At 42.3% G+C, this 26,890-nt stretch overlaps 1 long non-coding RNA gene across 2 annotated transcripts in view; it reads right to left on the bottom strand.

Annotated features, from left to right (window-relative positions):
* The window catches only part of LOC125617716, a 48,249-nt gene that overhangs the window by 14,041 nt on the left and 7,318 nt on the right, over positions 1-26,890 (bottom strand). For both annotated transcript variants that reach the window (XR_007348806.1, XR_007348807.1), the window contains exons 2-4: positions 17,927-18,113; positions 16,339-16,660; positions 13,569-13,674 (exon numbers count right to left, since the gene is read on the bottom strand). This is a non-coding gene — a long non-coding RNA (uncharacterized LOC125617716). The remainder of the gene's footprint in view (positions 1-13,568; positions 13,675-16,338; positions 16,661-17,926; positions 18,114-26,890) is intronic.

The following is a 26,890-nucleotide window of genomic DNA, read 5'->3' as shown; positions in this document are numbered from 1 at the left end:
AAAAAATAAAATCAATTAAAAAATAATGATAGCATAGAGTGGAGTCAGAACATAGGCAGGTCTGATTGAATGTGTCCCGAATTTCACCCTGTGGCTGTGGAGGTAAGGCACGCATGGGCAACATGAGGCCATACCTACTAAGTGCTGACACAGGGAGCAGGCATCAGTGTAGATGGGAAGAGAGCCCACAGATGCCATGAGCTCACTGCATGGACATTGCTTCCTTTACATCTCCAGCAGCTTGACCTAGGAACCTTGGTCCATGCAGAAGTGAGAGACGAGCAAAGTCAGACCCTCACTCAAATCCTCCTAGATAGGAAGAGAAAAAGACCCAAACAGAACTTCAGGGTTAAAAAGCCCTCTTGTGAGTAGTTCCTGGAGCTAGAAAGATGTCACTAGCAGTGAATATCTGAGCAGAGTGGGGAGGGTGAAGTAAGAATGTGTGGCCTGGGAGGGACAAGGTGGCAGAGGGGGCTGTGTGTGGCCAGGTTCCAATGTGTTCTGCGGGGAGATATCACACGCACATGCATTCACACACACACACACACACACACACACACACACAGCCTGTTTCAGGACAGGATGGTGTTCCTTGGCTGAATGGGGATATCAGGCCAGGCCAGGTGGGGACACCTTACTCCACTCCAAAAGCCATGGCTTCCTCTGTTCTTGACCTTCTGAGTTCCTAGAATGAGTGAGAAGTAGTTTTAACATTTCTCAGTCCAGCACTTCATTTTGAAGGTGAGGACCTGATAGTCCTGGAAGGTTATAGAATATGTCTAATATGCCCAATAACCTGAAGCTTCCAACTTCAGCTGGGAAAAATCACAGGCTTTGATTCTCAGCCCAGTCCCTTTCCACCAAATTCCACCCTTTGCCACACCAGTTTCCCCCTCAGGCTCCTTTTCGTATCCCCCAGTCTCTGCATTCTCACCTACAGGAGGGTCTGGTGCACACTATCTGAACACTGAATTCAACCGTATTTTCTAGAAGCCTGTTAGACTGACATGACACAAACTCACATGGGAAGGGAAATGGGCTTTGTGCATAAGTAGCTATAAATAAAAGCCCCAAACTAGTGAAAGTTTCTAGATCTCCTTTTTATTTAAATGTTCCTCATTTATATGCAACCAATTCACAAAAGCCCACACACCAATCTGTAATGCACCTGGTCTTGGCAGAGATTGCCAGTTTGGTAGTGTCAGGCTTTTTTTTTCCCCCCACAATAAAAAATGCACAAGTTCATGTCCTTAGGATACAATAGTTCCTTTTTTCAAAAAATTTAATCCCCCAAACAAATAGTTCATTAAATTTATCAAATGAAATGGACTCTGTTTATTCTCTATCTTCTAGCAATAGCCATCCAGGTCTGCTTAGAGAACAGGTATGTCAGATGCTGGCTTCACATCACACTTGGACTCTCCAAACCTATATTAGACTGCAAGGGCTACGATAACAAAGTACCACCGACTAAGTGGCTTCAACATTTATTTTCTCACAGTTCTGGAGGCTAGAAGCCTGAAGTCAAGAGTGTCACCAGGGTTAGGTTCTTCTGGGGCCCCTCCCTGACTTATAAATGACTGTCTTTTCCCCATGAGTTCCTGTGTCCTCATTTCTTTTTATAAGGACACCATCCAAACTAGATTAGGGTCTACCCCACCGATCTCATTTTAACTTAATTACCTCTTTAAAGACCCTTCTCCAAATATAGCTATATTCTGAGGTTCTGAGAGGCAGGGCTTTAACAAGTGTGTTTGATGGGCACAGGACTCAGCATATAACTCTGGGCATTGTTCCCACCTCCAAATCCATGTCCTCACATGCAGAATATACTCACCCCTTAACAACAGCCCCAACAATCTTAAACTCCTTCACCATCAATATACTCAGGCCTCTACCTAAAGCAGCTCTTAGGGCTGGAATTCGAAGAGACAGAGAGGGATTGGAGTAACTTGCCATTCCCACCTAAGAATGGAGCTTAGGCCTGGCATCTAACACAGAGGAGGCTTCTGCTACCTGAGCATGCCCATCTGTCTGGAGAGGTGTGGAACTCTCCTGGGGACTCCACCACTCTGAACAATGTAAGGAAAAAAGTCTATTTCTCCCAAGATGGCTATACAAAACATTAAGGTGAATTATTAGGTAAAGGCCATCTCCTGTTGCCTCTTGTTCCAAGGGAGCTGATCTCTTCTGTTCTAGAAAAGGAAGAGAGAGAGCTGATTCAGCGTTCCAAGGGTAAAAATAGCTAAACGGACAGCTTGAGCGAAGCTTAGCAGCTCACCTGTTTGTCCTGTTATCTACTGCACTAAGGAGGCTATCAAGGCCTACAAAGTTAGAAGCCTATGTAAAACCAAGGCTCTGTGTAAAAACCATCTACCTGAAATTGAAAAGTGGTGGGGAGCACTCTTGTGTTGAAAATAGACAGCTGCTTCATGGGCTTCTCTTTGAACAGCTGCCAGGGGACGGGCAATCAAGGGGAAGCCTCAATGGCACTGGGAGCTGTCAGGGACTGCATGTGGAATGCTCACCCTCAGTGGGATTCCAGCAGATCAAATCCCAGGGCAAAGGTTGGGACTTCCCATCCCCATTTGCCAGCTTTTCAAAGTTCAGCATGCACTTCTGGCTCAAGTTGGGTGCATTTTGCAGGTCAAGTTCATTTTCAGTTGTGCAAGACTTAACCTTTTCTGTGAAAAATCACATTGATATTGGATTCACACCTCTCTGGACACTTAAGATTTCTGAACCCCAGACTTTAAATTCAACCTTGCTCACCCCATGCAAGCAGAACTTCCCAGAAGGAAGAAAGGAGCGATGGAGATGGCCTGGGAGTCCCGCACCTGCCTCTGAATGTCTTTTGATCCTCTAAAAGGTCACAATCTGCAATCAGTTCTACTAAAGTTTGAATTAGGGATTTGACAAAGGAAGAGGGAAATAAGGCTTAAGAAAAATACACACATGCACACACGTGCACACACACACATAAGTTCATTTTTAAGAGAACAAGAGATAGCTCGAGAATAGCAAACAGGCCCCACTTTGCCCGTATTTCAACATTATTTGATCAGTCTGTCATGTTGACAAAACAGCCCCCACTAAGGGCAGACACAGCACACAGCAAGCACAGGCGGTGTGTTCGATTCCTGCTCCCTTGCAAACTCAGGAATGCAGGAAGACTGCACAGTGGGCACATGTGGTCTAAAAATGCTAGGCCTGCCTCAACTCTGTAGGATCCACTTCCCAGGTGACAGGAGCCCTGAGGCCTGGGCCCTGCCCAGGGGAGGGGCCGGGGCCTCTGCCTGTACCCAGGCTAATTACCGGAGACCCCGACAGGCAGCTGCTGGGCCTCAGCCCCCCATTTGTGAGCGTGTTGCAAGGAACTGGTTCTAACTTTAGAACTACACTCTAAACTTTGATCTTCCAGCGCTGCTTGGCTTTAGGCAAAACATAAACTTGAGAGCTGCAGCATGTTTTTTAAATCTTACTCCCCTGGCAGTTTTTGAATAAGGACAGGAATTATTTTCAAATGAGAATCTTTGCCTGCATAACAGAGGCTTCCAAAATTAAGCAAAAACACATGGCAGCTCTTATTATTAAATTTCCCTTGGAAAACAATGGTTTAAATTATGGGGGGGGACAGTTTGATAAAACTTTGAAATGTGAAGCCTGAAGTTTAAAAAAAAAAATGCTTGTGTGTGTGTATGTGTGTGTGTGTGTGTGTGTGTGTGGGAGAGAGAGAGAGAGAGAGAGAGAGAGAGAGATTAAATAACATTATGGAGTTTGTCTGGCCCTGCCTTTATTAATCTATTTCTGCCAATGTTTAAAAAATTGAATGCTTGGGGTCTGAAATTTTAAAGCTGAAAATCAGGTGCTAAGGGGTTTCCTGAAATACACAGAGATAGTACCTGATTAAAGTATCTCCATGTAAAGCATGTTTTCAAGAAAAAAATAAAGAAGGTAGTTTTTAACTATATCATAATCTGTACCTGTTTCCATGTAGCATTCGCAGGAACTAGAAACCTTCTATCAAAGTGAGCTGAGTTACAATAAGGGTCATTGATAACTTCTATCATCAAAATAAAGCCCAGCTCAGCTCTCCTCTTCTCCCCAAGCCATTACCAGAAAGAAATCTGGGAAATTGTACTGCCTTGACACCTTCACCCCAGGCACTGTTCAATCCTTCTCTCCCCTCAAGGAATGAATCAACCTACCTTCTTGATGAAGCCCTTCTGATCACCTCATTAAAAAGTTTCCCCATTTCCTCATCAGTCCACAGGCTTATCATGTGGATCACACACTGGGAACTTACTTCCTGCTGGATATGGTTAGTGATCTTAAGAATACAACTCTTCTCAGCTATCTTAGAAGACCCAGAAGGGCAGGAACCAGCTCTTTCCTTTTTTTGGCATCTACATTGGGACTAATCTCAGTGCGCTGCACTGGTGGCTGGGTTCTGTGTGAGGACTACAGGGGGACCACAGCAGGGTTTGGTAATGATAACAAGTTATCTTCTAGCATCACCCAGAGTAAACCCTGGGGAACAAACACCAAGGAAAAAAATGTACCCTGGTGGAGGTTGAGCAACCAGCTGGGCTCACGCTTGAGTGGCAAATACCACTCTGAGCCCTCAGCGACTCAGCTTGATGGAGAAATGAAAGGGGATGAGGGAGCCGTTGTCCCCACTCTGATTCTGCAAATGATGTACTTCGTTACTTCTGCTGATTCTCATAATTCTGCTCCACCTTATTGCACTGGCCTGTTTTTTAATCTCCTCTGATGATTTCTGGATGGTGTATTGCTGGTCATAACAATATCCATCCCTTATGCGTATACCCACCAGATTCCTGGGCCGTCTCTGCAGCATTTTTGAAGCAGTTGTGGGAAAACAAGAACATCATTCACAAAACTTTATTTATGCCACTGAATTCCACTTTGGAATGATTTCCTTTTCAGTTATAAAAAAAAACTTCCTTTTCTCTTTCAAATAGCAGATCCAATAAACTCATTCAACATTTTGGGAAGGGATTGCATTGCCTGAAAGAAACAGGTGGTATTGTCATTTCAGGCCGTGGTGTTCTTTGTGGTCCCTAGACCAACATCATCGCCTGGGAGCTTGATAGAAATATAGCATCCCGGTCTCCATCACACATCCACCCAGTCAGGATCTACATTTTAACAGGATCCCCCGAGATTCGTGTACATATGAACATCAACCAGAGCATCGCATAGAGTGCTTTCCCCATCAAAAAGCTTACGCTGACAATCTATCACTCCTGCTCTGAAGTGCTCAATCTAGAGATTCATAGGGTGGGCTTCCCCATGGTTTTGTTTTGTTTTTTTGTTTGTTTGTTTTGCTTTTGTTCACCTTTCAAGTTCAAGTTCACCCAAGAGGAGTGATTTAAGGCAAGTGAATTACTCATGCAGAGGTGCCCCAATAAAGGTATCTCGTCCTTCCAGTGGGGAAACTACATTTGAAAGTGAGGAAAAGAATGAACCCACACTTTGTAGTCTCCAGGACAATATACACACAAAAGTCCCCTGGTCTTGAGGATGCTAGGGCCGTGGCAGGGCCATTCACCTCCCTTGTACTTTCTGGGTCCAGGTTGGGGAGGCAGAGTCCTTGCAATGGCAGACTTTGGCAGACACTCAACAGTCGGAAGATCACCTTCCCAAATGGGTGACTACATCCAGCAGGGTCTGAGAGCCAGAGGAGGGAGTCAGGGAGTCACTGAAGGTGAAAGGGCAGGTTGATGAAAGCCACTGGGAGAGAGAACAGAGCCAAGCCCATCGTGGGGCGGTGTGTGGAGGCAGGTGCTTATGCCAACAGCATTGATCTAAAAAGGCAAGAAATAAGAACAGTCGATTGCTTTCATTTATCTGGGGGTAAGAGGCCATAGTCACAGTCAAATGATTTTTGCCACCTCACTCAACTCTACCTGCATAGGCCCTGCAGCCACACATGCACCGCTATCGTGAGTTCCTCCTGCCATCTTGGGGACCTCAGGAGTTATCTCAAATGCATGAAGCATCAGACCATTTCTCATTCCATTCTAGGTTGCAGCTCCTACCCATCCTTCTATACACTGATGCTCACATCCTTGTGGTCATACAACAGCCCCATAAGCTACTTCTAAGACCAAGGAGGAATGCCTAGCCCCCACCCTGCTGTGAATTATCTGTTAGAGAGACCCCTTAGCTAGCTGTGAATAACAAGGGGTAGAGAGTTTAGTGAGACCTCCAGAATCCCCTCCCATCCTCAGAAACACCTGTGCCATCAGCTTAACATTTCTTCATAGGATCCATCTCTCTGCTGGACTCCAAACTCTTACCATAATTTGCTTTTAGTCCCTCCCCATTCCTGCCCTGACAGGTAAGCAGACATGTCAGTGTGTGTCTGTCCCCTAACCCTGGATATGTCCTCAGTTCTTTCTCCAAAAGGAACAGGATGGAAAAGGCAGAGAAAGACAGAAATAGAAACGGGTGTTGGGGGAGAGCTGTGGGGATCAGAGTGTCAGGGACACGGGCTCCTGACGCAGCCAGATCTCACCTCAACAACACCCTGCTCCAGTTGATCGTTTGTTAATAAACCAAGTAAAATAACTTTAAAGTAAACTTCAAGGGGAACATAAAGGGCCAGCAGCCTGGGGGAATGGCAGCAGTTCTACCCACTTTCGTTCATTTATTCAACACCTAAAACAGTGTCTGGCATAGAACAGGCAATAAATATTTGCAAATGAATGACCAAATGAATGCATGAATTTAGCAAACACAGGCTTAGTGTCTGCATGTGCAAGTCTTTATACTAAACATTAGAATGCAGCAGTAAATCAGAATCCAGCCCTGCCCTGACTGTGGATGGGACAAAATACCCATGATTCTCATGGCCGAATGTGATATTAATGCAAGCAGGGGTCAGGGAGATACTGAAGAAACACATAGAGAGGCCTGGTAAGGACCCCCAACTAAGGGCACAAACACTGAGTCCGAGAAGGTGGGAGTACCTGCTCAGAGGAGCACCTCCTCTGGTCTTTTGAGGCATCCCCCTGCCTAGGTGGGCAATGGCTGTGAACATCATAGACTCACAACCCCAGTTCCTAGCACTGTGGACTGGGGCTGGAGCTGAATCACCTCTCTTCTTGGGATAGCTGGACTCCAGTGCCAATGGAAATACACAAGGTGGGCAAAAGAAACACAGAGCTCTGAGGGGAGGAGCAGAAAAGAGGAGAGGTCATGGCAGCCCAGATTTCAGGGACCTTACATTTTAAACATGGAGAAGAGGGAAAGGCAGATCAAAGGTGGGGTGGGGGCAGTTTACAGAGAATGCTGGAGAATGACTAGGGTAGGGAAGTGGCTTTCACGGCAAAACCAGGGGAATTAGACAGGTATCTGCCAACATCTACTGCTTCAAAGAGAAGCTCAAGAGTCATCTAAGTTGTTTTGTACAGAGAATAAGACTGAGTTTGGTAGGGATTTCACTGGGTAATGGGATAAAAATTTAGGCACTGCTCATTCTATTCCAAGGCTCCCTTGCAGCCGTGCTTTGAGCTGGGGGAAATGTGTTGTGGTACATATTTGTGTTTGAATGCATGCCAGCACACACTCTACAGGCTCAGAGTTCTTTCATGTCCAGGGGAAAAAAGGTTCCTGTTCTTATATATTCTTTCATCCTAAATCTGAAGCACTTAATAAGAAGCCAGTGTTGGCAAAGGCTGTGCATGTGTGTGTGTGTGTGTGTGTGTGCGCGCGCGCGTGCGTGCACATGTGTGTGTCCAAGAGAAATACACATCTCTGCTTCAGAGAGGAATGGCCTGGTTTTTTTCCATGAATGGACGACAGGAATTTGATGAAGCATTTGCAACATTAAATGTGCTGTGGGTCACGTTTTAACTTACATTGTTCCCCAGTCTCTACTTTTCCTTTTTTCCTAACCCACCTCCATCCCACTACACCTGTCAAATCCATCCAGGCTTGCAAGAGGTCTGATTTGGGGTCCCATAAACTGGATCAGGTGGAAATAGCAATTAATGGAACCAGACATCTCTGCACCTCCTCTTCCTATTCCCAGAGTGTCTCATGTCACCAAATTCCAAATCATTCCAAAGCAGAAGATCAAATCCAAGCCAACCAAGGCCATTTGAAATGTGGACACATGGGGGCAGTTAAATACCTTAGCAGTTTCCCTTGTAAGATTTGAAGCTTTAAAAAGAGAAACCAATAGCCAGCATTTCGAAGGAAAGGGTAACAGGTGTGCCCAGGTGAGCCCCAGACAGCTGGGTCTGTGAAAACAAGTGCTTATGCAGGTGCGATGGCTTTTTAGGCCATATGTCCAGACACAGGATGCAGAGAAAGGAAGGAGACTGTGAATAAGAGAAGACAGGCCCATTCAGCCATCCGCGCCTCATTTGCCTGCAGGTACGCAGGCAGATCCATGAGTGGAGAACAGGAACAGAGCAGATGGGACTTTCCACTAAGAAGCTGCTTCCTACTCCGAGGCTTGCAAAAAAACACGGGTAAAACGCAACCAGGGAATTTTTAGCCTCAAAACCAAGGGACTGAAATGCCAGGATCCATGAGGAAGAAGGATGGCGAAGATGATTAGTGAGAAGGAACTGAAGAGCAGAGGGCTCTAGGAGGGGTGTGAGCCCTCAGGGCACCGGTACCTTGCTGACTTCAATGTTGCAAGGCCTCGGGCCTTGGTTCTGTCCCCTTCTCCTCACCCACACTCTCTGGGTGGCTTCCTCACTTAAGTCCCATGGCTGAGCACACCATTTAAGCACTGATGGCTCCCAACTCTAAATCCCCTCCCCACCTCTCTTCTCACCTCCAGACACAAAATCCAATGGGCAGTTCGAACTCTAATGGAGCTCCCAAAGTTAATGCATCCAAACTTGAACTCCTGATTTCCCACTGGGCTCCCAAATCTCTCTATTCTTCTCTCCCCGACCTCAGAAAATGACCCTACCCAGGGGCTCTGACCCAAACTGTGGAATTATCCTTGACCCCTGCCTCAGAGTACATTCCACTCCCGATGCTCCCTGCATCCACCAGCCGCCTGCGTGAGGCAACACCTCTCTTGCCCTGAAGACTACAATACTCTTGAGCTTATTGCCCTGGTCCCATGGTCGCCACTGTTTCCAGTCTCCACACAACGGCACAGTGAATTTTTAAGAATGTAAGTCAGATCAGCCTACTTTCTTGCCCCAAACCTCCATTAGTATTCATCACAACTAAATGAAAGCCCACAGACTTACGTGGCCCATGACCAGCCTGACCCCCCACCCCCGTGGCTCCAACCTCATCACCCTCCACTCCCTCTTATCTCCCAGTGATGGTACCTCCAGGCTGCTCTTCAGAGCCCACCACCTTGCCCCTTCCTTGGCATTTGGTACGCGGGGTTCCACCTACCTGCACAGCTTCACCTCATGTATTCTGCATTGCTCACACCCTGCGGCTTCCAAAACAGGGAAGTCACCTCTGCAGAGAAACCTTCCCTGCCACAGGATCCGAAGATGAGCCACCTCCATCCACCCCTGCCTTGTCCTCTCTTTCCTCTACCTTATTCTGCTTTTCTTCAAACCGTTCATACTGGACATTCGTCATATTTGTTTGGCAACCCAGTAGGTTTTGACATTCTTGCTTTGTTGGGGAAATTTCACGAGTTCCTGAGGCAGGAGCCAGTGCCCTGTGTTTAATAGCGCTCTTCCCAATTCACTTCTACTGGGAACCTCAGAATGTGACCTTAATTGGAAACTGGTTCTTTGAAGCTATAACTAGTTAAGAAACTTAAGATGAAATCATCCTAGGTTTAAGATGGGCACTAACCAATGACTGGCATCCTTATAAAAGAGGAGGTTTGAACACAAAGATGCAGACATGTCAGAGGAAAGACCAGGTGACAATAGAGGCAGGGATTGCAGTTCTTCGGGCACAAGCCCAAATAAGTCTTAGAGGGAGTATGACCCTGCTTACTTCTAGCCTCCCGGCTGTGAGAGAATAAAGTTGTAAGTCAGTGGTAATTTGTCACAGCTGACTTAGCCAACTCATACAGGAGAAAACTCATTTATCTAGATGCCAGGGAACCAGGGCACAAGCAGGAAACCCAGATTCCCTCAAGAAGATGATCCTGCATGAGACTTCCGCAGGGGATCTGAGCACCCAGTGGGAGGTCACCCCTACCGTTCATGGATTCCTGGGGTAGACCTCAGACATGGAGAAGCAGAACAGAAGTCATCTCTGAATGTCCTGTCCAGGTCCCTGACCCACAGAGTCCACAAGCAGAATAAAATCATTGATCTTGATAACGTTGGGATGGTTTGTTATACAGCAACAATAACTTCAACAAAAAACAAAATCATTCCTCTATGATGGCTTGGGGAAGATGGAGAGAAGAAATATATTGAAGAAGGCCTTTGTCAGAAAGATAATGGGATGGTTTAAAAAGTTGTATCTCAGATTTCCCAGGGTCCCATCAGAGACCCACAAACATGAGGTCCTTCAGGATACAATAAAATCTATAGGAATCCTAAACATTTAGAATATTTCAAAACCTTTGGTATAGTGTACTTGAGAAGATCCTGTAGTGATTGACAGTAGTGATTGATAGCAAATACTGACATTGTACTGGGCTTTCCATAGTCACAGTGCCATGTGACCCTCCCAATATCTCTGCAGAGCAAGGATTATTATTCCCATTTTACAAATGAGGCCTGAAGAGCATAGAAACTTCCACCCTCTTTGAACCCTAAAGAGACTTGAGGTCCCAATTGCCAACGATCCATCTCCCCAGAGCAGTCTCCGAAGGCTAGAAAGCTAATCGACCTCCACAATCTCCTTTCGTGATATTTTAAGGCCACTGCCAAGGATAATGTTGTCACAGAGGCAACTTAGGGTAGTTACCAAAGTGAGAGAAAACTCTGGGTGCCTGCAAAGCCCACGACCGGAAGCTCAGAGCAGCAGGTCATAAATTATTTTTATAAAAGAAAAGGCCAAGCAAGGGGCTGTTTTAACAGCCGTCTGGCATCTCTATCCTGCAGTCTGAGCTGAGTTTGTACTAAATTTCATGCTTCAGGGCAGAAATTCATACCAGAAAAAATGTTCTGTGGTGCATTTTTGTGCAGTTGGGTTGAGCCAAGATTCTGTTCCAATTTAAATTAAATGATGCCTAAGCTGATATACTATAAAAGATATCAATAAGGAAGCGCCAGTAAATACTGACAGGCTACCCACAGGGTGCTGAGCACCACTAGAAACCTGCTAATATCACTAGAATGAAAGAAAATGGTGGCCTTTGAGGTTGGCACAATCCATTCTATAAGCTAGAGAGAATTGTCAAGCTCAGAGCAACCCAGAAACAAATGGTCCTTGTAAGGCTGCTAATCCATTTAAAATAATCAGTACCAGGTTATTAATTTGGCACCCTCCCAAAGATATTACAAGGGACTGCCAGATTTCATGAGAATGTAGACAATAATAGAACCCCCCCCAAAAAAAAAAAAAACCCAGAAATCTAGAGATGTAAATGATATAGAATCATCTCCTTTCTAAACTTCAAGCAAAACATCATCTTATCTCACTGCTTGCTTCAATATGCAGATGAGAAAAAATTCAGCTCATGAAGATTTAGGGACTTCTCAGGGAGACGTTAGTTCACTGAAATGGTTGCATAGAGCTCAGTGCTCACAAGAAGAGAGGGTGGGTCTCTACCACTCAAAAGTTAGATGGCATGTGGCCAAGCCAGTTCCTCTCACTGAGACTCAGTTGGTTTCCACTTCTCTATAATGGAGATGCTGATGTATCTCACCTCATACTCTTGCTGCAAGAAATAAAACAATGGATGCAGTATACCTGATATACAGTAAGTGCTCAATCACATTTAGCTGCTGCTGCTCTTTCCTCGAATTATACGGGCAAATTTTGGCTGAGACAGGATGAAAATCCACGTCTCCAGGCTCTCTGGCTGATCTTCATATCATGCCACTTTAACAGAAAGAAGAACATTTTTAGCCTATATCCCTGGGTTTATGTTCTTATCATTCTCTATAGACCACATATAGGACACCAACCAGCACCTCATAAGTTGAATAAAATATAAATAAATTAATAAAACTCTTGTTATTTTTTTTTTTCAAATAAATGTTCAGAACCCATCCTGCAACCCCATGCAGAATCCATGAAACTGAAGGCAGTTTCCCTTGAGACCAACAATTTCTGGCTAATTAAAATGAATGTTGTATCGATGAAAGATTATTTTAAAATGGCACTGATAGTGTTTAGACATTGTCATAACATCAGCCGGTGGATCACTAATTTGCAAATTTTACTAAAGATCTTGCCAATTAAAACCCCTTCTAGACACTCTCAAACACACTGTGGGTGACAGCTGATAGACCACATGGTAAAGACACGATCACATTAAAATCACACAAGCCTGTTCTCCCTGGAAGGGCTGAGGGAGAGAGACGGGGCATGTCCCCAAAGCGGGTGCCACCGACTCAACCCAGCCAAACTGTCAGAGGAAGAAAGCAAATCTTTGGGTTTTATTTTACCCTAACTGCTTTCCAAAACAAACAGTGGAACTTCTCAAAAAGTCTATGGGAAATGATCATCCTGCAAAATTGTTCCTGTGTATCTCTTAGGGAGATGGCCAAGACAAGTGAGTCTCGGCAGCAAACTGAAACTCACTAAGATACAAGTCAGTTTGCCTGAGGCTTTGGTCCAGAGCCCTCTGGGGACATTTGCTCTTCTCCAGTGGTTGCAGAAGGGGCCACAGTCATGATCAGACTGTCTTTAGGAAGTCACCTCAGTTAATAGCTACAGCGAATTCCTATGAAAGTCATCTCCATAAACTCCATCCAACAGTGGGTCACCAGGGAAAGTCTTCCAGATTGGAAGTTAAGGTAACATTACAAAACGTATTTAAATGGACAGATTCCATACACATTGGGGGCCTGCCATGTGCATGGTCATTGATTAATCACAGCAACCCTATGATCTCCAAAGGATAGATGAAGAAATCAGGACTCAGAGATGTTGTAGACCTCCCCATCCCCAGACACACAGCTGCTACCCAGTAGAGCAGGGATTCCAAACCCAGTCCTGTCTGGATCCAGGACCCTGGTGCTGGAAACACACAGTGAGTCTGGCCTTATCCCTCAGGTGTGCGATCTGCCACACACTAATCTGACTTTGGTCTTTTCTCATATCCATGTGTAATAATGTTTCTCCATTCACTGAAATGTTCAGGAATATATCAACTTATACAAGTGGAAACGCACATGTGGCTACTGTGCATAGAGATTCTGTATAGACCACGTGTAGCAAGTTTATTAAGACTTCAGATTATAGATATGTATTTGTAAAGCATTTAAAATTAGAATAGATTTACTAAATAAATAGGTAAGTAAATAAAGGTACTTATAACTATAGTATAATAGGTTATCCTAAAGCTCAGCAGTGTAAAACTCCATGAATTCCAGGAGTTGGGGACTTAATGGAACACAAAGGAGCAATGGTCCTTGCCCCATGGTAGCTGGGCCCTTGGCTGAAGACTTGAGGTTGATGGCTAGACTCACCGGAAAGCTCACCCCACACCAAGTCCAGAGAACTAGAGGCCTCAATTCCCCATCAGCATCTCCATGGGCTGGCTCCACACAGACCTCACAGCCTGAGGACTGTATCCTAAGGGCCCAGAGAGAAAAAGCCAGGGATGGGACATTCTATCACCTTTATGACAGTCCTTGAATATCACACACTGTGAATTCTACTACAATCTGTTCAGGAGAAGCATATCACTGAAGCCATCCCATATTCAAGGGGAAGGGAATCAGACTCCTCCTCTTGTCAAGAGCAATAACAAAGTCCTAAGAGGGAAAAGGTGAGGCTGAAAATTGCTGACGTCACTTTAGGAAAATAAAATATGGTACCAGTGGGAATATTTGCCATATTTCAAAGAGCAAATTACTTATATACATTCTATGTGAACAGACTAGCAACTATAAACATTCTTTTCTGTTCTCTAAAGCAAATTTATGTGCACATATTAATTATAAAGTATTTTATATTTTTGTTGTTTTAAAACAGTCCCTCTGAGTATGCTACTAAAAACCATTGGCCCAACAACCAGATATTAGGTCTGAAGGTTATAAAGTTATATTTGTCTTTAAACATTAAATGACAGTGAATTTTAAAATTTAAACCAGGTTTCTCCTCTCTATGAGTTTTCTGGTTTTTTTTTTTTTTTTGTATGTACTTACACAATGTGGACATCAAAGATCACTGGGGGTCACACCGTTCCTTCCACTGTAACTAGGCACACAAGACTGAACCTAAATCATTCCCGTGTTGTTATTATTTTATCTACTAAAACTCCAAGCGGAAGGAAAATGTGACCTAATACCTCCCACTAGCCCCCCAACAGGCAGGGTGCACTATTTGGTTTTAAAATATTGGGGGATTTTACAGAGATCTTTCTGTTATGGCTTTTTAATTTACATCCATCATGGTCAGAGAACACACTTTGAATGACTTAAACACTTTTTAAATGTTTTGAAACTGGTTTTATAGCCCAAACCATGATAAACATTCTGTGTGCACTTGAGAAGAGTTTGAATTCTAATGTTTTGGGGTTAAACCTTCTATACATGTCAATTACATCTTGTTGGTTGACTCATTGTTTAATATTTTGTCTCTTTACCCACTTCTCAGTTTACTTATTCTGTTATTGAGGTAGCGGTATGAAATCTCTGACAATAATTGAGAATTTATCCATTTCTTGAAATTCTATTAGCTTTAGTCTCATGCATTTTGAAGTTCTACTATTAAGAAAATTAATACTTAAGACTGTCATGTTCTTTTGATGAACTGACCCCTTTATCTTTATGAAGTGACTTTCTTTGAGCCTGCTAATAATCTTTGCTATCATGTCAACTTCATCTGATAATAATTGTGACTCCTCCAGCTTGCTTTTGGTTAGTATTCACATACATATATTTTCCCACTACCTTTAAACCTATTTCTCTTTATTTAAAGTAAGTTACTTGCAGATGGTATAAAGTTGAGTATTTTAAAATCAGACTGATACTATCAACCATTTATTTGGGTGTTAGACCTTTTAAAATTAATGTAGTTATTGATATTGTTAGGGTCAAGTCTATCATCTTGCTATTTGTTTCCCATTTTTTCTCATCTGTTCTTTGTTCCATTTTTTATTTTTCTTCCTTTTTTTGATTTTTTAATGGATTTTTTACAATTTATTTTATCTCCTTAACTTACTTTTTTTTTTCCTTTTTGAATAATTTTAGTTGTCACTTGAGGGTGGATGGCATAGATATTTAATTTACCCAGCTACCTTTAAGTGTTATTATACCATATCCCATATAGTATAAAATATCCTAGAATCTCATATATTCATTTCTCAACTCCTGACCACTGCATTACACCATGTATTTTACTTTTACATATGTTGTAGACCCTACATTACATTTACTATTATTTTAGCTTAAATGATCACTAATCTTTTAAAGAGATTTAAGTAGTAAGAAAAGTATTTCTATCTACTCTTGTAATTCCTTCGTTCAGACCTTGTTCAACCTCATTACTGTTGACATCGTTCCCATTGAGGGAAGCCCTGTGCATTGCACGATATTGAATAGCATCCCTGGTCTCTGCCCCCTAGATGCTAGAGCCTTCTCCACACCCTCCCCCAAGTCGTGACAACCCAAATAACTCCAGATGTTGCCAAATGGCTAGGGGACAGGAGTAGAATCAACCTCAGCTGAGGGCCATTGCTACATATCCATTTTTCGTATTGGTATCATTTCTTTCTTCTTAAAAGTCTCCATTTAATATTTTGTGTGTGAGAGTATGCATGTGATACATTCTTGTTTTGTATTTCTAAAAAGTTGTAATTTTACCTTGGTTTTTGATAGATATTTTCACTGGCTGATATTTTTGCTCTTTCAGCCGTTTAAAAATGTGGCTTCATTGCCTTTTCCCTTGGCTCATTTCCAACAAGAAGTCTACTGTCATCCTTATCTTTTTCCCTCTGTACAGAATGTGTGGTTTTTCCCTGGTTGCTTTCAAGATTTTCTCTTTATCACTGGCTCTGAGCAAATTGATTATGATGTGCTTCTATGTTGTTTTCTTCATGTTTCTTATGCTCATTCATACGCGTATAAATCTTAATCTACAAACAGGTGTACAACAAATGTAAAATTTCTTTTCTTATTTTAACTCAAGTTAAATGTAACTTAGTGCCAACCCTCTCTAACAGCCTGTAAAATATTCAACAACAGTTATTATTTTCCCTTCCCCATTGGAATGGGACAGTTCCTGGGGCCTTACCAGATTGGGAGAGCTCTCCTGTCATGGGTTGTTGACATGCAGAAGTCTCAACAGCACACCAATGGTTTGGTCACTACCAGTGTTGTCTCTAATCCACCTGAGCCATGGGAGTCTTCAGGTGGTCAGAGTCCTGTGGCTGAACCCCAACTTCAGGATGGGACCTAAGCCTTCTGTCTCCCCTGGCACACTTCTCTTTCCTGGAGCACTGCAGTGGAGTCCTGCCTCTCTCCACCTGAAGGAATTCTCTCCTTCATTACTCTCAGAGACTCTCGTCCTTCTTCCTTTTTTCCTCTACATATGTAGCACCATCTATTCAATATGTCTGTTTCCAAATAAAAACAAACAGGAAAATCAGCTAGCTGTAAAAATCTTCTACTTTTTTTTCCAACATGAAAAAGTAGCCAAGCAACGAAATGATGACAGTAAAGCAACCTACTTGAAAAGAGCACAAAGGAGAGAGTTTGGAGAGCAAAATCCAAACTAATATCAAAGACCACTCTGCCACCTATATAAATTGTAATACAAGGTGACGACGGCATAATGTATGTGAATAAAATGCTATGGGAATGGTTGGGAGTTGTTATGGTGGGGCATGAGGTGTCCCCTGAGAAGCTCATGTTAAGCAATATAGGACATTCAGAGGTAAAATGATTAAATCATGACAGCTATAACTTAATCAGTGGATGTGGATTAATCCACTTGGGGGATTAATAATTTGAACAGATTACTGCATGGTAACAACAGTCAGGTGGGTCATGGCTAGAGGACATAGGAAGTACCCTGGCCCCTTGCTCCCTCTCTCACTCTGTTTCCTGGCTGCCTGCCCTGAGCTGAGCTGCTTTCATCCACCAAGCCCTTCTGCCATGCTCTGCCTCACCTCATGCCCAGAGCTATGGAATGGGTCAACCGTAAACTGAACCTCTAAAACCATGACCCTTACATAAACCTTTCCTCTAAATAAAACTTGAAGTTGCTCTGGTCAGTATTTTGGTCACAGTGATGAAAAGCTGACGGCTACACCTATAAAGAAGGAAGGACTAAGATGAACCTTAAAAGATAAAGGAGAGTTTGCAAGGACAAAATGAAGGGATTCCACGGAGAGGGAGACGCTTATGTAAAGATCGTAAGTGGTGGGCATCAAGGGAACAGTGAGAGAAAGAGAGAAGGTTGTGTCGGGGGTGTGTGCAGGTGAAGTAATGGAAAGGATGGGAGAAAAAGCTAGAAATGTAGGCAATAAATACTCAGGAAAGACATTATATGCTCATGTTTGGTCTTGTAGGAAACAGGCAGCCAGTAGAGATCCTTTAGGGGTGTTTGTGTGTGTGTGTGTGTGTGTGTGTGTGTGTAAGTAACTCTATTTTTTTATTATGTGGTTATCAAAAACTAGGATACATCAATGATGGCAAAAAAAAAAAAAAAAAAACTGTACTCATTTTTTATTGCTGGGTGAAATACTACCACTTACAGCAACACATTTACTATCTCACAGGCTCCGAGAGTCAGGAATCCAGGCCAGCATAGATGGGTTCTTTGCTCAGAATGTGCAACACAACTGCAGTCAAGATTTCAGCTAGGGCTGGGGGCTCACCTGGAGGCCAGACTGGAAGGAGATCTGCTCCATGCTCAGATGGCTGTTGGCAGAGTTTGGTTCCTGGACGGCTGTAACTGTGGGCCTTGATTTTTTTCCAGCTGTTGGCCAGAGATTACCCTCAGTTCCTTACCACTGGGCTCACAACATGGTAGCTTGTTTCCACAAAGCCATCAAAAGAAAGAATCTGCTAGAAAACCAGAAATCAAAATGTTACGTGACGTAATCATGGAAGAGAAGTCCTGTCACTTTTGCTGTATTTTATTAGTCAGAAGCAAGTTGCAGGTCTCTCCATCCCACATGCAGGTTCAAGGATCACAGAGGGAATGAATACCAGGAGAAAGGGATTACCACGCCCATCTTAGAACCCACCTCCCACAGAGGAAAAACTACTTCTAGTAGTAGGTGGTCACGACCCCTGGTCTAGTTAGGTCAGATTAGAAATACTAGTTGTCCTCGTCTTACACATGTGTCTCCAAGTCACCTGTTGTCACCTGTTCAGTATGGGCTCACCTCCAAGAAGAAGATTAGCAATTTTATAAATTAAGGGAGCACTCACTTAAACTATAAAAGACAAATATTTTTGAACTTACATAAAAGTCCATGTATTTGTTAGGAAAGAGATTTACCAAATCTGATTCATTCTTTTCACATGCAAGATATAAGGGTCAGGGGGGTAGCTAGCAATAGAGTGCTTTCCTCTACCAAATGCAAAATACAGACAAATGCATGAGGATCTTGTAGAACTTCTGTGCATTACCCATGACAATGACTTTAAAGAAGCAAGATAGTATCTTTCAACCTGACAAGTAATTATAATTATAAGTAGACATTAATGGATGTGATTTAATAAATTTTCTCAGGGTTTCTTTTTTCTTTTTGTTGTTCAGGACCCAATTCCAAACATTAGGCATATTTCATAACTTGATTAGACTCTGAAGCTTTTCAGGTTGGGTGTAAAGACTAGCACCGTTAGTAGGTAAAGCCAGGAGATGCATATTCCAGACCTACCTACCTGCTCCAAAAGCTCACTGTGTGAACCTTAGAAACATTACTTAACCATTCTAGGCCTCAATGTCCTCATCTAAAAATGGATGTCATTGGACTAAATACTGTCTTTCAGCTCTCACAGCCTATGAATACTTACTTTCCTTACCACTTAATCATCTTGAATTATGCCCAATTGTTTTATCCTAAATTTGAAGGGCCTTTGGGGACTTGTAATTTGCAATCAGTCACTTCAAGATGAGTGTCAAGAGAACGGTCCCAAGTATGAGATATAAACTGACTGCAAAGTGGATCTCTGGAGCCGGCAAAGGGTAAAACATTGACTGCAGAGCAGGGGGAGAGATCCAGCTGCAACAGAGTGACTGGTCTTCCAGTGTCAAGTTTAACTTGTGCATTCTCCCAGAGACTGCCTAACCAAGGGTCCTGGCATGTACCCAGATGGTGTAATTATAGATGTAGAGTCATTCTTCTATGCAACTCCCGGTGTTCAACTAAAACCAGGCGTGGCCCACTCCTACCCTAAACTACAGAGGCCAGACTCTTCTCCCTGGTGCCTCTTACCTCCATCACCACCCACTGACAGAAAGATTATTTCCTGCCCACACACATGGTTTGGTGAGCATGTTTCGGTAATCTTTATTCAATAAATATGAGTTGTGCAAGTTCCCAGAATGGGAGACATGTATCAATAAGTGTGCAAACATAAAGACATTATTACAAGCTGTAATAGTACCTCTAAAGCAAAAGCAGAAGGTGTTCTGGAAGCATAGAATGGGGACATTGAATCTAAAGACAGAAATTGCAAGCAAGTGATATTTGAGCAATAATCTAAAGGATGCCCTGGAGTTAAACAGAAAAATGTAGACAACAGCAATATGCCTTATGGGCAAAGATCAAGGGAAGGATGGGACAGAAGGAGTCTAGTGTCATATTAAAGCCAGATTAAAGACATCCTTCTATTGAGGGACCCCACTGAAGAGTTTTAAGCTAAACAGTAATGTCTATTTTGAATTTTTAAAAGATCACTCTTGCTGGGAGCCATTAGCCAAGTAGGTATGACAATTTCCTTGCCAGCGTACCCCATGTTGCAGTGACATTGAATGTAGGTGACCTTGCTCAAGGACCAGGGCGGATTAGGGTGTTCCCGGTTTAACATAATCAGGTTTAGGGCGTTCCCAGTTTAGGTTCCAGGTTTAAGGTTTAAGATTATTCCTGCTGGGAATAGGGCGTATCCTGCCGCCTGAGTTCCCCTTGAGTTCTCACGGGATTCAGACAGTATATTTTGGGAGACAGACGCCCAGTGGAGGTGAATTTGGGAGAGAACGTGGATTTGGGCAGAGAACGTGGATTTCCCCAGAACGTGATTGTAGCCGGATGGTGTGAGTTCGGGAATAAAGAGTTGCTGTTTGAATCTACAAGCTGTGTGGTGGCTCGTGATTGTGTGCCCAGCCAGACTGCGGCACACTCTGACCAGAGTTTGGAGACAGCAAGAGTTCAGTGAAGAAGATACTGAGCAGACTAGGAAAGAGGTTGGAGTAATTTGGAAAAAAGTGGAGAAAATAAAAATGAAGAGAGATGAATGGATTGCAGAGATTTTAAATTTTTAACTGGCAAGATTTAATGGTAAATTCAGTACAGACTGAGAGTAGAGCTTCTAGGTTCCTATCCTGGACAAGTGAGTGACTTTCACTATACCAGGGAACACTAAGGGAAAGTCAAGCTTCAAGGGCAGAGTTATGAGTGTACTGAGCCACACTGAGGATTGAGGAGCCTTTGCCACCTCAATGGAAGTGATGAGACAGCAGGTGTGTTTATACCCTGGGCTCAGGAAGGGTTTTTGAAGCAGGGATAAACATTTGGGAATCCTTGACCCATAGATGGTAACTGAAGACTCAGATATGATAGATATCATCTAGGAATGAATAATATCTTCTGGGCAAGTAAAGAAGGATGATCCTCCATAGGAGGTTATCAAGAGCTAGACAGAGTTATAAAAGAAAAGTCAAGAAAGAAGAGAGATGTACATGTTTCAGAAAAGTACTGATCAACATTTATAAGAGATCCACTCTGATTAGATTGGAAGAATGTTTGCTGAATTTAGTGACATGAAGGTCATGAGTGACTTTAGAATCATGCCACTAAAATGTTGGGGAATCACACAGAGATTGAAAGGGGCCGAGGAGTGAGGGAATATTGAGAAGAAAGTAGGTATGGTGTTGAGATTAAAGATGAGTAGCTTAGCCCTTAACCAAGTGAAAACCAAATTTTAAAAATAAGTAAAATAAAAAGACGGGCAAAAATGGACAAGAAATGAAAGATAAGATATAATTGAGAAAGAGAGAGATTTGAAGATGGATGAAACCTTACAGTGGTGACATGTTGATAGGAAAAAGCAGTGAGAAGGTGGACCTTGAAGACAGGGACGAGAGATGATACTGGTGCATGCGTGAGACAGCAAAAGAATCTGTTTGTGATCCAGGAAGTGGGAACGATGATGAAGGTAGATTCTTAGGTGAGAATCTATTCCTGTGAGTACAGGAATTATAAGCCTGTATTCTCAAGATGTTGGCAATAAAGTGGGAAAAAAATTAGTCAAAACAAATTACTAAAAAATTAGTACCTGGTAAGTTTTCAATGACTTGCTTCACTGAATTCAATCTGGCTTTCATCTGGGTGGTGAATGTTTTCATTTAGTAAAATAATCTATTTTATCAACATAAACAAAACTCAAATCATGTTCTCAGAAGCACTGAGTTTAAATATATTATCAATAATTCTTTCTTTCCTGACCATCCTATTCAAAAGTCAATATCCTGGATCTTGTGGAGAGTGTTAGCAATGCCAGTCTATATTTCAACTATCATTAGAACATTTTACTATTGAGATAATTTCTGCAATAACTCAGATTCTAACCATCCCAAGGAGATAGTGTCTCAAAATTTTCTAATGCTTTTCCAAAAGTTTCAAAATATAAGTATAGCCAAAACATAGAGGGTAGTCTACAGAATAATCTTCTGATTTACATAAATCTCCCATATTCCAAACCCACACCACTGTATCCAATCCCTCAGGATTTACTGATCCCTTTTGTATTTTCCCAGTTAGTTTTTTTTTTTTTCCTAGTTCCTATTTTTGGCATGTCAAGTATCCTTTCACTTAGGACTCTTTTGGCTCTGGTCTCTGAAATGATGCTTATTTTTTAAGTTATTCTTTGATTCTGAAGACTTATTAAGGCATTAATGAAGAGAGCAACTTGATGGATGTCAAAGGAGTTTTCAGTGAAGAGTTGCCAAGGATCGGCTTGATTACAGGGGCCTGTCTATGAAAATAACAGAGAAGGGCTGAGCTCTATAATTAAATCTCTAGGTACCTGAGCTTGTACAGGCGTCCAAAAAAGATAAGATGAAGCCAATATAGGTGATTATTTAGGTCCATTAGCAATCCCAGCCAAAATGCATAATAATAATAACTCAGAATTTAAGAGGATACTTAATTACAAAGCAAATGTTGACAGAGTATCTCTGCTAATGTGGACAATGACCTTATATTACCTGAAAAATGAAATTACTTTTGTTCATGCTATTCTGAAAACTTTTCTCTTCCACTTCACTTCGGAATGAAAAACATATTTATTTTTTTCATATTGCCCCCTTAGATTCAAACTGCCCTGTTGCAGGATCATCTTTTTCAAGAGAGTTACCCATTTCTTTACCACCAACTCCAGATTACTACATCAAAGTTGTCCATCCTGACTCCCGAGGTCCTCCCTCTGATACAGTCGACACATCTAAAGTAAGACATGGGGTGTGTAGGGCAACAGACGGGATACAGGGCTGCCTGTGGAGTAATACATGGGAAAGGAAATCCCCAAAACTAGTCAAGACAGAGAAGTGTTGTGTCAGGAGCAATTAGAGCCAAGGAGATGAAAAGCTAGGAATCCAAGTGAGCAAGAATAGACTGGTTCCTGCACCTGGCTGAATAAACAAGGCAAACATAAGGGTGAGAAACAATGACATCTCCATCCAGAAACCAGGATGGGAGAGGTTAACTTTCAACAAATGAAGGCCGTGAACAGAGGCAAGGCACTTGTTGGGACACTTGGTCTCAGTTTTCTATTGTCGCTAGACCTGGTAGTGCATGCAGAAGGAATCATTCATTATAAAAAAATAATGTTTTTATTTACTTCCAAAGAAGATTAGTTTGACATGAAAATATAAATGTATAAATGGTATGATAGTAGATAATAAATTAAATGTTTTTCCCCTGCAAAATGTTGTATGGAGTTAAACACTCATTTTTAAAATAACTTATCTACTATATCAGGATGAAGCTTGGGTCAGGCAATATACTCCCATGTCCCATTTTACTATTATTTTATTTAATACTTTCCATAGATATCTGAGATGACAGCATGGTTAGTTAAAATAACTGTTTTTAGTTATCATGTTATATGGTACTCAGACCACAAGAAAGTTGTAACACCAGCATTGTGACATTTGTTGTTGTTGTTTGTGGTCCTTGGGATTGAACCCAGGGCCTTGTGCATGTGAGGCAGGCACTCTACCAACTGAGCTATATACCCAGCCCATGACAACTATTCTTTTTCAGTCTCAATTACAGATTGCTTACAGAGGCCTAGTTGCATGGTAAATAGTCTTTCTATTGTGTTCCAGTGTGCAACACAGTAACCATATACGATGTTAATGTGTTTCTCATCACAAGGAAATGATGCATATTTGAGGAGATGACAGGATGAGCTTGATTAGAGCATAGCACAATGTATCCATATACAAAACATCACATGGTATCCCATAAATATGTACAATTTTTATATGCCAATTTTATTTTTTTTTATATTAAAAAAGGTATTTATCACACATCACTTTTCTAGTTCAACATTCCTCAAGCCCAAGGCATCTCATCCTTTCCCTATCTCTTCCTGGAGCAGAGAAATTCTCCCTTGATTTCCTACTGCAGGTTCTCCCATTTCACCTTTCCCAAGAGCCAATGTTACATCTGGATTCTGAAGGTTCATCCTCCTTCCCAAGCACGTCTATCACAGGATGCTATCGACACATGGTGGTCTCTGCAGCATGGGACGGGAGAGGAGAGGTCGTTTATAACTTTACACAGGAGAATGTGTAAAGTTATCTTGTGAACACACACAGGGAAGGTGGTTAAAGAACAGTGATAGACAGCATGTGCCCGATGAAGAGCACAGACCAGTGAACAGGAGACCAGCGTGGATCATATAGATCAAGGACAGCCTTGGGGAGCACCCAATGGGCTGGCCTAGATGGATGAAGAGGCTGGACCAGGAGGATTCTTGTGGGAAAGCAAATGAGGTGCTGTGTTGGGGTGAAGAGGGAGTGGAAGTGAGCACAGGTTCAGGAATGGATGAAGACTCTTTCCAGTCCAACTGGGAGAGAAAACATGACAAAAAGCAATGGCAAGTTAACACGGTCGTTCCAACCCTGACAGCACTTGTGCCAAGTTGAGTGGGCAAGCTACATTGGATGGCCACCATGAATGGACTGTGTAGTGGTCTCTGTGAGAGCCTGGTTTCAAAATACGCAAATCAGAAGGCTGCTGATGTCAAAACCAAAGAGTCAGTGATGGACACTAAGTCAAGAGGGGAGGACAAAATAAACTCAACAAGAGAACTGAAATCAGCTTTGAAGCCAGGAGAACAGGATCAGAGTCTGGAACAGCTCAGTGGTTTAATTAGCTAAGACTAATCTGGGTAGAGGTATGTGATAGTTGATCTTATGTGTCAACTTCACTGGGACAAGGCAGGCCCAAATTAATCATTATTTCTGGGTGTATCTGTGAGGGTATTTCAGGATAAGAGCAGAATTTGAACCAGCAAACTCACGTTGGCGGGGGGGGGGGGGGCTTTCTGCTTTACTGAGTTTGCATACACGCACATCCTATGGTCCTGTTTCTCTAGAGAACTATGACTAATGAGATGAGATCTCCTTTGTCTAATTGTACAGACTGCCAACTGGATGAAACTCTTAAAGGCTCTGTGCTGGGTGGGTTCTGCCTCACAAGCCAGGTGTGGTATTTTAATAGTTTAGTAATTCCAACACTAAAATGGAGTCATTGGAGCTTTTGACTAGAGAAACCATGCAAAGAACATTATGCCTTATAAAATGTGTGACTGGTGTACATAATATGAGTTATAGAACCAGAAATAAATAGTTAAATTAAAACACATTTAATTATAGTTACACAAGTAGTTTACCCAATTATTTACTCAATGAGTATTTGTTCAGGGCTTACTGTTTGTCTAGCACCTGTGAGCAAAGCAGATACAGTCCGGACTTCATGGAGTCTATAATCTAATGGAAAAAGAGGCATTGAACAATTAATGACATGCATTAAAAATGGTGGTTCTATCAAGAAAAAGTATAAGGCATTACAGGACATCATAGCAGAGCAGTTGTGAGACCAGTGACTGGACAAGCTCATTAGGAAGCTGTTAAGTCAGTTTGGGTGCATCACGGAGGGCAAGGGAAGAAGACAGATTAAAGAGGGTTGTAAGGGGATCAAATCGGAAGGGAAAGAGGAAGAAAAAGGAGAAGCTGCAGATATAGACAAAATCCTTGCCCTCATGGAGCCTGCATCCTGGAAGAGATGGGCAGGCAGAGCACTTGGGTAGAGACCAGAGCTGAGGCCATCAATGTAGGGAAAAAGGATGAAGATGCAGCCCTGGCCACATTCGCCAAGGGAAAGTGTTCCATGAAAGAGGCACAGGCAATTTAGAATGAGCCTAAGAAAATGTCCCCAGTTGGGAAGAGGGGAAAGGGGGTTTGGAAGAACCCAGAAAAGGAGATAGGCAAATGACTGCATGAGAGATTTATATTTTAGATTTACAAGGTAGTAATGAAAGGTCATTGTCCAAGACCGTTGCCTTCCAGGAGAGAAGAAGCTTTTAAACCTTTCTAATCAGAGACTATCTCTAGGGTAAAGGGCCATAAGCCACTTGCGACATCACCTTAGGAGGCTGTGGGGCAGCCTCCTTGAGACTTTGCCTGGTGCAGGGTGCAGACAACCTTGACTCAGGCACCTTGGGTGGCGCCCCTTGAGTGACTGCTCCAACAAGCAAATGCCTAGTGGTCGACAGGCAAATAGACAAGAGAAAGAAAGAAGATAGAAGGAGCTTCCCGGTCACTCTGGCCAGCTTTTCCTGTATAGAAAGAAAAAGACACTCCACAGTTAATATCCATTCGTATCTTTCTGCTCTCAATTTCCAAAAATGACTCTCTAATAAAAATCTGCTAAGTCTCCTTCTGGATCTATACTCCTTTATTTTCTACTCCAAAATCTTTTATAGTGGATAGTTCTGTAATAGTATTGAGGTTTGGAAACAAAATTAACTTAAAAAAAAAAAACCTTCCAAAGTTTGACCAGTGAACCTCGAAAAATGATATGTGCTTCAAAGATGAACTGGGGTTGGAAATGAAGGCTGGGCTGACTTTTATTCCTAATTCTAACTTCAGAATGATATAAAAAGATAGCTGGGGCTTTCTAAGAATCCAGAGACTTCATTAGGGACAATACTGTAATTTTGCCTAATCAGGCCCTAATAATTAATGCTGTGACTATAATAAAGAAGCAATAGGAAAGAATGCTGGTGTGCAGAGCCCCATGAAAGTAATACATCTCCTGCTAGTAATGACTGTGCTTCTTTTTATTATTAAAGATGCAATTAAAAGAATTTGTGCTTTTCCCTTTTGTAAGAGGAAATAATAAACATTATATCCAATATTCTGGTTTTCTATATGCAGTGACACTGGAAATGTAATTAGCTGTATTTTTAACAAATTGTCTTAAGTGACTGTAATGACAACTTGAAGATTCTTGTTGGTTGTTTAAATTTATTTCTTCTAAATGATACATAAAAACAGAGAAATTATACTTATTTATGGAGTACCATGTGATGTTTCAGTA

The sequence above is a fragment of the Marmota marmota genome, unplaced genomic scaffold (assembly GCF_001458135.2).
Source record: "Marmota marmota marmota unplaced genomic scaffold, marMar, whole genome shotgun sequence".
Lineage (NCBI taxonomy): Eukaryota > Metazoa > Chordata > Mammalia > Rodentia > Sciuridae > Marmota > Marmota marmota.
Note: the sequence above shows the minus strand (reverse complement) of the source record. Positions and strands in the feature narration are given on the sequence as shown.